This window comes from Sinohyriopsis cumingii, chromosome 3 (assembly GCF_028554795.1).
Source record: "Sinohyriopsis cumingii isolate HCF-2022 chromosome 3, ASM2855479v2, whole genome shotgun sequence".
Lineage (NCBI taxonomy): Eukaryota > Metazoa > Mollusca > Bivalvia > Unionida > Unionidae > Sinohyriopsis > Sinohyriopsis cumingii.
The window spans coordinates 75584739-75599028 of record NC_142963.1 but is presented as its reverse complement, the minus strand read 5'-3'; positions in this window follow the sequence as shown (position 1 = coordinate 75599028).

Genomic DNA, 14290 nt, shown 5'->3' with positions numbered 1-14290 from the left:
TCTTATTTCCATTCATTGACAACTAAGTTATAATTGGAATCCTTGTACTAATTAAAACACCTTAAAATAGTCTTGGCTGCTAAATTTTATTTTCTTGAGAGCACATAAATATTACTTGGCATGAAACAATTCGTCCTGCTGACCAGAACCATAACCTATCCTTTATAAGCACACTAAAAGCTTACTCTATTTCCACCATCAACGATATTCTACAGAACTAAGACACATTGAATTTCAAAAAGATGTACTTCTTGGTATACTGTGTCTATCACTAACTAGGTCACTTTTGAAAAATTGCTTGAATCATTTTGTTAGATCGCAGGATGATTAGTGTCTGGCAAGTCTTTTGTTACTCTAATTGCAAAGAGTGAGCACACTTCATCTTTTTATTTCATTCCACTCCTGCTATTTAACAAAGAAAAAGATGACCAGAAAAACACATAAGTTTAAAATGCTAATATTGTCTATTAAGGAAACAATGGCAGTTAAATTTGGTTTATTATGATCATTCACACAGCATAGAAACTGTCACAATTCTGACTGTACACACTACTGCTAGTTACATCTGCTGATTTGGCATTTCCTATAACTTATTTCTCATTGATACATATTCTATGTTTTAATTATATACATATCACTTCCTCGTATGATAATTTTTAATATATACATTGTGAACACAAGGGAAAAAAATACAGGGTGCGCACCAAAAGGTATAGATGCCAAATTAAAAAAATTACCACTGGAGGTCCAAGATTTTCTTCAACATCGCCAGAAAAAATCAATTTCATCTTTGCAAAGTTCTTCCAACAAAATGCAGCAAATGACATACAGTTTGACAGCACTGCTGTATCTCTTTTGTCTCTTTGTTTACATGTCATGCCTATATATTGATAAAGAAGATAAATTTAATAATGAACAAAACATCCATCAATAATATGAAACATCTGTATTCAATGTGATGTTAAATGTGGCATGGCATCAGTATTTTAACAGGAATTTTGCATGATTATGCAAGGTACATGCTTAAACAATGGTGATGCACAGCATAGCAAAGATTTGATAATTTGCTTCATGATAGTATGAAAGGCATCAGATTCACAAAATATTTCATGAGCCAGAATATGTTGGTTTTCTTTGTAGAGAAGATGACTATCACTGATGATATATTGCATTAAATCCATTTAATACACACAGCTGAGTATCGTGTCTGAAAGGAAATTATTCATGACAAATAACTATTGAATCGTCTGTTGTGAAAGACACCAAATACTGTTCACATTAAATAAAGGGAAAATGATTAAGTGGCACATTAAAGTTCCGCTTCTTTACACCTTCTGTACCTCAGTCTTAATAAAATGGCACATTAGGATGGATGGATATATATATATATATATATATATATATATATATATATATATATATATATATATACACACACATACATACACGCACACAGAGAGAAAGTGAGAGAGATGGTTAATAGTAAACAGACCAGATACCTAACGGTTATATTGAAATTTATATTTACCAAATAACTACATTCCAGGAACATCCAGTGCATTAAAATCACTATTAGTTATGCAACTTCTGTGACGGGATGCTTTACAAGTATAAATCTCATCCTGTAAAAGGGTAAATTCATTATAAAGCCAATGATTTAGGGTTGTTGAGCATTTCATACATAGGACATTACAAGTATTAAAGAGCTATCCATACACAGATAACAACAAAGATGAAAATTGTACCCTGATTCTATTGCAAGATAAATTTAATTCATATTCATGCATGAATTATTCTTATGAAACAAAAATTTGATATCTTTTCAAGATGTTTGTAAAGGAACTTTAACATAGAACATGGACTGTATTTAGGTTTCACAAATAATTTTATTTAAGTCACCTTTATGTGTCATGTTGAAATAACTCTGTGCGTGTGAGTGTATGTATGTATGTATGTATGTATGCATGTATGTATGTATGTGCCTTGTAGCGCTTTATGGCACCTTATCACAAATATGATTATGAGCAACACGATAAAATATGAAACTAGAGATGATACAATTATGTACAATGTATAGTAAAGGAGAGATAAAGGTAACACATCAAATATAAACTCCTTTAAAGATGATTAAATTTTTTATATAAACCGTATTCCCATGAAAGGTTAAAGATTTTCCAGGCGGTACGTGCTCGTACACTTCCTTCAAACAGCCCACCCCAAAACACTTGATCAGAGTTCTCTTATTAATTTTGACTGACACGTTCTCAAAAAGCTAATAATTTACAACTGGGGAGGTGAAATTGAAATACCTATATACTGTACCATATTGTTCATCATTGCAATATGCTTATTTATTGCTTCTCATTGTTTTGTCCACATAGTTCCGACTAACTGGTGTCTGGTACTAATCACATAGTCCCGACTAACTAGTACTTGGTACTAATCACATAGTTCAGACTAACTAGTGCCTGTTATTAATCACATAGTTCAGACTAACTAGTGTCTCGCACTAATCGCATAGTTCAGACTAACTAGTGCCTGGTATTAATCACATAGTAAAGACTAACTAGTGCCTGTTATTAATCACATAGTTCAGACTAACTAGTGCCTGATATTAATCACATAGTTCAGACTAACTAGTGTCTCGCACTAATCGCATAGTTCAGATTAACTAGTGCCTGGTATTAATCACATAGTTCAGACTAACTAGTAATCCCATAGTTCAGTCTAACTAGTGCCTGGTATTAATCTGTAAAGGTCTCGTAAACTACCTTAGGTTGGGGTGGGGTGCTCCCAGTAGTATCTTTAATTATTACAGAAGACCCATCCTGGTTCGTTTTTGTTAGAAATAGAAGTAGTGATAGAGATGCAAAGCTCCGAGCCCCCAGTCAGCGATGCCGACAGTTAAATTACTGAATACACAAAGGTGAAATTCAAATGAACAACAAATTTAATGCCATTCAATAACAGATAGTCGTTCCTCAAATGAAATTCAATATTCAAAACCCTATCACTCGTCTTTCACTCGACCAAGTGACGGCCTATTTCATCATCTGACTCAGTGTGCTAGATTTTCCTCATGTCATGTGTTTCTACGTCCTGTTTTTCTACTCATCTGTAGTATTTCTTGAGTACCCCTTCAGTCCAACAACCACGTCTTTTCACCGTTCCACTTCCTCCACTTCCGTTCTCTCCTTTTCTTGCCTCCCAGAGACTCGGGACCAACTGTACCAGGGTATTTCCCTTTTCTGTCTCCTACAGCTCCTCCGGTCCCTAAAAGCTTCCTGTCCGAACAGAAACAAGGACATTAGTATATTCCTCTAGCTATCTAGTGTCACATTGAACAACAATCTATCATCAGATAAGCCATTACCTTCTTTGGTCACGCATTCGTGCACATCGAAATACCCATACTTTCTGGTATGGTATACACGGTATCAACTGCTTTTCATGCATATATCAATAGATTTCATCACATCGATATATATAGATTCTCAATCTTATTATACAGAACAATATCAACAAATTGAACATATTGAAGTGTTCAGGGAGGTGAAGATTATTTGCATATAAATGCTATCTTGTTATATTTTGACATGTTTCTTGATTGACTTCTTTTTCTTGATATTTATAACTTGGGATTAACCAAGTAATCGATGTGTCCGTATTTTTTTCGATATTAATTCAAGATATGAAGATTCTCTACTTGTTAGAAGTTGCTATTATCTTCAGCAGTCATGAATAATTATTAGTCATTTGCCATTTTATTTTTAAAAATGAGATATCATCTCAGACAGCCATTGGTACCTGGTGTCACTATGAACAAACAATAATTGCAAGGGCCCTCGCGACTTCTGCAAATTAGAAAATGTAGGGTGAGTAACGTTTTAAATCTGCCCCAACCCACTCGCCAATTCCTTGCTGCTTATTTTATTCCATCTCCACGATCAGCTACTGACAACATATCAGCATAAAGATGACATTCAAAATGTTTTTTCTATATATGATTTAAGTCCTTTACTGATCAGTTAATAACTATTTTTATGTGAAGTTTCAATGTTTCTTCACATCTAGTTTTGTTGTAGTGAATATTACGTTACAGTGTCATGCAGTGAAATATGTTGCATTCAGTTATGATTCGTGGTCATTGTTTGTTCAGTTTCAGAGAAAAACAACCACCACAAATCAGAACTGCGATTATACACTTCGTGAAAAACCAGAAGTATTACATCCAAATTTGATCTGAATAGGTAAAAAGCATCAGACTAACTGGGGGGGGGGGGGGCGAGTGACTGAGTGCTCTAAATCGCTCCCCGTTACGGATAACTGCAATCTCACCTCTGTCTGCTTGGGTTCGGGTCTCGGATTCAGCCATTGTGGGTATGTGAGAAAGCTTGCCAGTAGCTTCTTGTGAATCGGTGGTTCTTTCCGGGATTTTCCCAGGTTCTTCCTCCACCATTAATACTGTCCGCCATGTATAGCCTATCGTGTGCTGAAAAATGGCGTTAAACCCCGCAAAAACAACAACTGACGTTTAGTTTGAAGACACTAGATTTAAACTTGCGATTCCAATGGTGGCCACGCCTTGCTCAATTCCGAGTGGATGGCGATTCACCCATGGTCTACATAATTAGCAGACATTGCCCTCTCCCCGGCAGTCTGTCAAGGGTGGATGTACGACCCCCACTTGATGTTCCTTTGAGCGCAACACCGGCAATTCATGCCACTTACCTGTGAATCGCACGCAGCCAAATAAGGCGCCAGTAACAAGTTCCTGTGGCCATGTTATATACAACTGGCTGCCCACCCGTCCTTTTGATGTCGGCTTACACTATCGTAACATAAGCCGGCCGACCAGCTGTGTACACATCGCTTTGACACTCATTGTTCGCAAGGCTGACACTCACAACATTTAAGAAGCGAATAGTTAGCCTCAGGGTCTAGCATATACATGTTGCAATCTGGCTATTGTTCGTTACTTATAACGTGACATAATCACATAGTTCCGACTAATTAGTGCCTGGTAATGATCACATAGTTCAGACTAACTAGTGCCTAGTACTAATCACAGTTGAGACCAGTGGTTCTCAATGTGGGCGGTGGGATTACCGAGGGGGCGATAAGGCTGAATAATGCTATTTACTGGGTTAGTTAGGGGTTCCTGAAGATAACTAAGGGAGCACTGATCCGAAAAAGTCTGGGAACCACTGATTTAGACTGCCAGGTACTATTTTCACAGAAGTTTTCATTTTGTTTCGTCATTACTCAGGTTCAACATTGCAGGGTTTATGTGTTATTTCTCACCGTAAATTCAGGTTCAACATTGCAGAGATGCAGAGACAGACAGCGCAAAGGAAAGACGCTTTCAGTATCCTGACTTCGGTCACTGCGGTACCAACTGTACAATATACACACACATATATGTATGCATACGTAAGCACACACCTGTTCGTACACGATTTTGTTAATCGACTAAATGAAGTCAAACTAATTTAGCACTAAAAAAGAAAGCCTAATTTGAGCGGTATTGTTGTTCTTAGTGCCGTGGGAAACATTATGTTGTTTGGACCAGTAGCCTATAGCTCCCCAATTCTTTTTTTTTTTTACAATGATCAGTTATACCATAAATCTATTTGTTATTGACATATCATACATTTTGCTATATTTCTCCATAAATATCACGTAAAAACTACAAGCAGACGATTCAAACAATATTTGAAAATGTAACCAGGTCATTTACGTATGTTTGGAAACATTTATGTTACATTTAATTTGAATTAGTCAAGTGGTTTTCTCATATTCGTGCTAACAAGGTGTGCATCGACAAGGTATATTTAAAAAAAAAAAAACTAATGAATCTAAAAAATAATTTAAATAGGGTGAAAATATTGAATCAAATAATCTAAATAGTGATAGAACCGTGTCTGCTTAATTTCATTTTCTATGTTCTTGTTTTGTTTTGTTGTTTTGCAGATAGGTAGCGCTGTGTAATGATTACCCTTGCCACTTTAATTCAGTACTATAATTCCAATTTCGACAAGACGATTTGCGATATATTCGAAGCTTTTGTACTGGAAATATAGGTTATCATATATTATTTAATTTTTGTATGTTCTTTCGCCATATACTTCTTATATATAGCCTGCTCGAACTGGTTAGATGAGGAAAATCGAATTGAGAGGAGTAACATATCGGACAAAAATCCAATCCTGTCTTATGCCATCATCCAGAGGACTGAAAATCCTCAGCAAAAAATCCTTCTTGCCATGTCTAGTACATGAATGTTGGTCACAATACCGCAAACAAGCAATATTTAACTCGATCATAATGTGATGACACGGGAGGATTTTCCCATTTCTTCATCTGGTGGGCATACAATATTGCGTGATTCAATTTAGAAACATGAAAATCGTCTTTATTGCGAAAGAGCCTGATTTTTTAAAAGATAAAGAAAATAACTAAACAATAGATATATCTTTCTTTTAATTTTAATTTAATGGCTCAATATATTTAATATTCACAAATATCATCGATTGTAAATTCTTTCGGTGGCAAATATTATATCATTTACACAGAAAGTCAAAGTAGTCCAGAATCAAAAAAGATTTTTTCCATACTATATCTCGAAATTTCGATTGCGTTAAACATTGCTTGCTCGCGATAAAATCACATTAGCTTTAATATTTACTCATATTTTAGCATTGAAATAGGGACGAAGTTATGAAAATTTCCTATCGAAATGTGGACATTACAAACTCAATTGGTCGGACATTACAAATCGCAGTGTACAAACTTTTTTATATGGATAGTACACGGTTGGCTGTGAAAATTCTGGGCACGAAAGAAGAGTTCGTGCCAGAGGGTTCAGAGTCTTTGACGAGTGCTCCATCAAACATTTGAATGAACACAAGGTAAGGGTTTGAGACTGTTTGTTTGAGCGCAAAATAGTGTCTGAGACTGAGGACTAGGTGATTTTGCTGAGTACGTTGTCAATTTTTTCGGAGCACGAAGAAAGAATTTGGCAACGAGGTATCATAATGTTTGGAAGCCGTCATCGTCAAATGTTTTCCGGAGCACGAGTGAAGAGCTTGAACCTCAAGAGTTCCTTTCAAAGTTTGCCAGGGCATGAAGAAAGAGTTTGGGTCCCCGGTGTAGCAGGCCAAATTAACCCCTGCCCAGATTAAACCCGGGTATAGTTTGACCCAGGCCAGAGTATACTCTGGGGGGATAAAGGGGGATAAAGTGTCCTAGGCTAAACTATGCCCGGGGGTGTAAAATAACCTGGGCCAGACCATACCCCTTCAGGCCAGAATATGCCCCACTTGTATATTAAATTAATATTTACTTATCGTTCTGGTCTTTACTCGTAGCAGGAAAACACGAACAACAATCATCACCGCCTTTTCCGAGTTTACTGAGGTATGTTTTAGCTTCAGCCTAAAGAAATAAGAATACCATTGTGATTTAAAAACTAGGAAATATTGATGGGAGTGTTGGAAATATAACAGTTAATCAATACAATTACACTAGAAAAATGTGAGGTATGTATTGTAAGTAGTAAATGGGGATACCGTAGGGACTAGGGGACTTATAATTAAAAACATGGGTTTTGTACCGTAGGGACTATAGGAAAAAATCCGTTGTACTATAGGGACAACATAATGTTATTTTCCCATAGTCCCTAGAGTACAAATAACTTTACAAAAAAATCATAGGTATTATAGGGACAAGGAAATTGAACATGGGGGGAAAATAACATTAGTTTCCCATTGTGGCTCTACAGTCCCAAGGAAATGGAACATGGATGGGTTTGTATAGGGACAATGGAAATGTAACATAGGAATACAGGACCGGTACTTGGGGGACAATGGGACTGTAACATGGTGGGTTTGTCTAGGGACAATGGGACTTTAACATGGGTGGGACTATAGAGAGACAAAAGGTATTAGGACTATCTAGGGACAATGGCTCTATTATCCACACAGAAGGGGAAGGTTAAATAACCACGCACTCTACTATCCACACAAACGTACGTGAGGGCATACAAAATCCAATCATATACTATCAACACAAACGTACGTCAAGGCATACAAAACACAATCATATACTTTTCACACACGCTACGCTGACAAGCTAAAAACATAACCACAATCTATGGGCAGGGTTATACAGTGCAATGTCACTCGCGTCATTCTTCAACATTGTTACAATTTTTTTTCCGAACGTGTGTTTTGGTTTTAGATTTCAGAGTTAACATAGGCAGGGTTATACAGCGCAATGTCACTCGCGTCATTCTTGAAAAAGCCTTGTGTTTGTTTCCTTTCTTGAAAAAACGGTAGATCTAAGGTTAGAATTTTTCCGTGACACATTGCAGTGCCAAAATAAAGAGAAAGCTACGATACCTGAATTGTACAAGCTCGTCCACTCCAGATTTTATTTTATCCACCGATTTACTGATTTACAATTTGTAAGGATGTAAGTGTTTCAAAAAAAAAAAAATTACATGACAAACGGAACATTTCACAGAAATAGGGTGACTACTGGTCACAATTTTGGAGAGGTATCTTCACACGGGAACAGATACCTTTAAGATTTCAAACAACACTACTATGACAGAGAGAGAGAGATTTTAAACAACACTACTATGACGGAGAGAGAGAGAGACGTATGCTGTGACGTATTTGACTATAAAACTGATACAATTTCTGCGGTATCGCCCAGGGTACGATTGTTCTTGCGTTAGTTTTACTTTTTTAATTATTTTATTAATCGACTAGCAGTGAGACACGACTTATCTCGACACTGTGTGAAGAGATACTGAAGTCAATTCGTAGTGAACGCGGTCAGAAAATAAGTCTAACCAATGAAATCGTTTATGATGAGCGATGCATTGTTTTGTTCGAAGTTAGTGTGGCAAAATAATGCCTACGCTCTTGCATTGTTAGCATTGCAGTGCAGACAGACTGAATATGAACTTGAATCGATCTGTTGTGTATTGTACCATTTCTTCTAACCGTATCAACTACTGAAAGGTCACAGTACTGGTTCACTTTTCTGAAATTGTCAATTTCTTTTTTACCTCACTTAAACATTTTGACATACACACTCACATAGGTGCAGTCAGAAGTGTACTGAGTGGCATGGTTTTATTTTAAATTGTGAATCTGGGGTTTTTATGAAGTAAATAAACTAAAGTATAGTGAACCTCAAGGATGGAGACCCAAGCTGTCTGTCTATATTGATGCGTGCATTTACTTCCGAAGAAATAGGACTTCTAAAATAACAAAGATATACGGCAAGCATGATTAGAATGAACACATCGGCAGCTAACTGTAGGAACAAAGGGGGTGTTTTCCTTCACGTCCGTGTAACTTAGAGTTTCAATCCTCTTTCAAGACAAACTTGTATCCTTTTGTAGGGCTTGAAATAAAAAACTGAACAAACGTAAGCATTTTGCTCTAGATATTTCCATTTTGCAGCAACAGACTATACAGCATAAATACTGTTACAACAATAGAAAGCCTTAAATCTTCTAGCAAAAACGTAATCTCGACTTTCACACATTGGTAAATGGAATACTGTTTCTTTTCAAAGGGTTTTAGTTAGCCCCTATGTTCTTATTCTACAACAAAGAGACACTTACGTTTTATGCCAGGTCTATTCTGATTCAGTGAGAGTGAAATGAATAGTGGACCGTAAGACACACCCCCTTTATATAGGCGCTTCGTCTGCCATGGATATAAAGTAGCCCATGGTGTTTAAACTTTAGTCATTTGACGTTTTGCTATCAAGATGAAACGATTGAATCATTTCGAGAAGAAAGAAGAAGAAGAAAGCAAGAGGCAGAAACGTGATCCATCGCCTCGTACCATCGCTGAAGTCTTGGCACAAATTCACGCCAGTGATTTTGAAGATGATATGAGTGAACCAGAATCGAACCCCAGTGAGTCTGTACCTAACCCAAGTTCACCAGTCAACCCTGAAAAGTACTATCACATTCGAGAGACGGAAAAACGCCCCGCTAGAAAATTTAGAACCACGACTTACAAATACACGGTGAAGTTTAAAGATTTCAAGTCCGACGTACCCTTGGAGAAAGCAGAAGGGTTCATCACCGAGGTGTGGGATTCTTTGCTCACCACACTCAAGCGACAATGTCAACCCAAAGAAGACGATCGCTTGCGACTATCCATATATCACGACGGTCTGAAATCCCCTGTTTGGATCGAGTTTACCAGACCAGCAGAACTAACCCCTTCCAAAGTCATGGACAAGATACAACAGGTGCAACAGTCCAACGACCAGTTTGACATCACCGATGGAAAAGCCACAGTGAAAATGACCCACACCTCTCCTCCTCAAGGGAGCAGTCGCAAAAAGGTCTTTATGGTGAACGGCCTTCGTAGTATTAAGCGTAGCCTCGTCCAAATTCACAACCCTCAAGACCAGATGTGTTTAGCCAGGGCTATCGTGGTGGGACGAGCGTATGCCGACAAGAACGACACGGCAGAATGGAAAAGAGCCTGGGAGAACATTCGAAAATCGAACCGAGCCAAACAACGAAACGAAGCAGAACTCCTGTTACAACAAGCCGGCCTGTCCAAAGACACACCCTGTGGCATTCCTGAAATGCAAAACTTGCAAGATGTCCTAGCTCCACGCTACACCTTGAAAGTGCACCCTCAAGAAATGCGTGGGCCTCTGTTGTTTCGAGGCCAAGATTTTAAAGATGGAAAATACATTCACCTTCATCATCACGAAGAACATTTCGATACCATTACCACCATCACTGCATTCCTATGATACGGTTATTATTGTGCGAAATGTGACTATGGCTATAACAATCGAGGGCAACACAAGCATTGTGGATTGAAATGCTCAGGATGTTTGGCCTCTCCACCCTGTCTGAGCGAAGGGCAAAAACCAGTGCATTGTCCAGCTTGTCAGCGCACGTTTGTCAGCCCTGCCTGTTACCAACAACACCTGAAGACGCAAGATTCACGGAAGAAATGTGCTTGTCAACTCCTGAGATTGTGCCCTACGTGTGGACAAGGCATACGTACCAATAGTACCAAGGCACACGTATGTTCAGGAAAGAAAAAATGTCACATTTGTCACCACATCGTGGACTTGGAACATCAATGCTACATGCAAAAATACCAACCCCAACAAGAGGAAGATGACAGAAACAAAGGCAATTTCATCTTTTTCGATTTCGAATGCATGCAAGAGACCGGCACTCACATTCCTAATTTCTGCGTGGCTCATCGAGCGTGCGAGAAGTGCATTCAAGAACCTATCGTGAGTCATTGCCCTAACTGCAGTAAGATTCCTGGAGGGCGTGAAAAAATCTTTCGAGGACCCAAGACGCTAGAAGATTTTGCCCAATGGGTCTTAGACCCCATCGACGAAACGTGGAGCCAAGAGGACATCGAAAGTTATTGTAATTGTCATCGTCACGCCACAGCGATGGCTCACAATTTCTCCGGATACGATGGACAGTTTCTTCTCAGATACTATACAGAACATGGCATCGAACGTCCTAAAGTGACTTTGAACGGAGCCAAAATCATTTACATGCAAGTGGGACAAGTACAGTTTAAAGATTCGATGAGCTATTTGGCCATGCCTTTGAGTCGAATGCCTAAAACGTTTGGAATGACAGAAATGGCTAAAGGGTACTTTCCACACTTTTTCAATACCAAAGCCATTCAACACGCCGTTCTACCCCATTTGCCTAAGGCTCACTATTACGACCCCGACAAAATGCATACCGAACAACGAGAAGCTTTCTACGCTTGGTGCCAGGCTCACGCCTCCGACCCTTTTGACTTTCAGGAAGAAATGTTAAAGTATTGTCGTTCCGACGTGGACATTTTACGGCGTTGCTGTGGAAAATTTCGAGAACTGTTCATGGAACACGGAGGGGTCGATCCTTTGAAAGAAGCTTGCACCATTGCCAAAGCGTGTTCCTTAGTATAGCGGCAACGATTCATGCCTGAAAACACCGTTGCTGTCATCAGTCCTCAAACGACCAACTATGTCAAACGTCAATACTCGGTCAAAGCCCTACGGTGGTTACATTACTTGTGCGATAAAGAAGACAAATGGATTCAACATACCCGCAACGAAGGAGGCGAAAAGACCATCGGAAATTGTTCCGTGGATGGCTGGGACTTAGAAAACCCCAAGATCATGTACGAGTTTAACGGTTGCTTATTTCACGGATGTCCCGTCTGTTACCCTGACCGTGGCACTAAAAATCAGTTTTTACAACGAACCATGGAAGACTTGTACCAGGACACTTGTCAGCGACGCCTAAAGTTAGAACAGCAAGGATACCAAGTGGTGGAAATGTGAGAACACGAATACGATCGCCGTTTGAAAACCGATCCCGAGTTTAAACGTGTCGTGGAAAGTTACAAGCTGATGGACCCCGTGAACCCGAGGGAAAGTTTGTATTGAGGAAGGACCAATGCCACCAGTTTGCTGTACCAAGTCGACGAAGAGAAAGGAGAAGAAATCAAATAGTTGGACGTGTGTTCGCTGTATCCCTACGTGTGCAAATATTGTCACTTTCCTGCAGGGCACCCGCAATTGTTGACGGAACACATCGACCTGGCCAACATTCGACAATACAAAGGCTTGATCAAGTGCAAAGTTTTGCCTCCCACCGACTTGTACCATCCCGTCTTACCTCACCATTACCAAGACAAACTGATGTTTTCTTTGTGTCGTACATGTGCCGAAACGTGCAACCAAGACCAACCTTGTCATCACACCCAGGAAGAACGAGCCTTGACGGGAACCTGGGTCAGCGTAGAATTGTTCAAAGCTCTGGACATGGGATACCAACTGTTAGAAGTGTACGAAACTTGCCACTTTCCCAAGACACAACAATATCACAAGGGTGACCCCACTCAGAAAGGCATTTTCGCCGACTACGTGGATGCCTTTTTGAAACTGAAGCAAGAAGCCAGCGGCTATCCTTCCTGGTGTCACACTCCCGAAGACCAAATAAAATTCAAAGAGAAATACTGGGAACAAGAAGGCATCCCTTTAGACCACATCGAGAAAAATGAAGACAGGCGATCGTTTGCCAAAGTGATGTTAAATTGCTTGTGGGGCAAAATGGCACAACGACCGTTTTTACCCAAGACGGAATATTTGACCGAACCTTCCCGCTACTTCCAGATGATTCACGACAAAACGGAATTCATCAAAGACGTGGACGTCGTTCGGAAGGATTTGATCTTAGTCAATTACGAAGAAGATCTGAACTTTGTACAAGACGATCCATTTGGAAATGTCATCATTGCGGCTTACGTGACAGCCCATGCTCGCTTAAAATTGTACGAAGCTTTAGAACTGTTAGGGGATCGCGTCCTGTACTTTGACACGGACAGTTGCATCTACATCCATCGCCCGGGTCAGCAACACCCTAACATCGAAGGAGACCGATTAGGAGCCTGGACAGACGAACATCCTGATGACAAGATTCTTAGTTTCGCGAGTGGCGGTCCTAAAAATTACGGCTACGAATACCGTGACAAACAAGGAGAAGTGTACACGAAGTGTAAAGTGAAAGGATTGACTCTGAATTATCGTACCAGTCGAGTGGAGAACTTTGGCGTATTGAAAGAAGCCTTGCAGTCTGGAGAGGATGAAAATTTTAAAGTGACCACCCACCAACCGAACAAGATTTTACGTTTACCCACTCACCACATCCTCAGTCGACCCTTGGAAAAAGTCTATCAAATCGTATACCACAAGCGTGTGCGTCTTCCCAACCACTTTACTTTGCCGTACGGTCACATCGATATGGGACAGTATATCAAAAGGAATCATATGCAAGGCCAATAGTAAATGGTCAAGTGTCAGAAGAACCCGTTACCGAGGACAACCATTCCCTTCAGGACAGGACTGTCGTTTACATTCCCAAAAGACCCTTTCGGGAGGACACTTGTGTGACAATACCTCATGTAAAGATTGTCAGAGCATTACACTCTGTCCCTAAGACATCTTAGTGACCAAACATATGTTTTACAGAGACTTGTTTCTATTTCACTTTGATCGTTTTCATGTGCCTTTTATCGTTGTACATAACTATTTGACTTTGATGTATTTTAGTCTTTCGTGTTTATTTTTGAAACCTCAATAAACGTGTCCTGAAAAAGTATATAAACTCTTGTCTTGTCTGTTTTTGTGTCACAAGTGACATTCCTGACACTATGGCTACCTCTGCTGTCTCTGCTCCCTCTTCCTCCACTTTCAAAGTCATCGACGAACA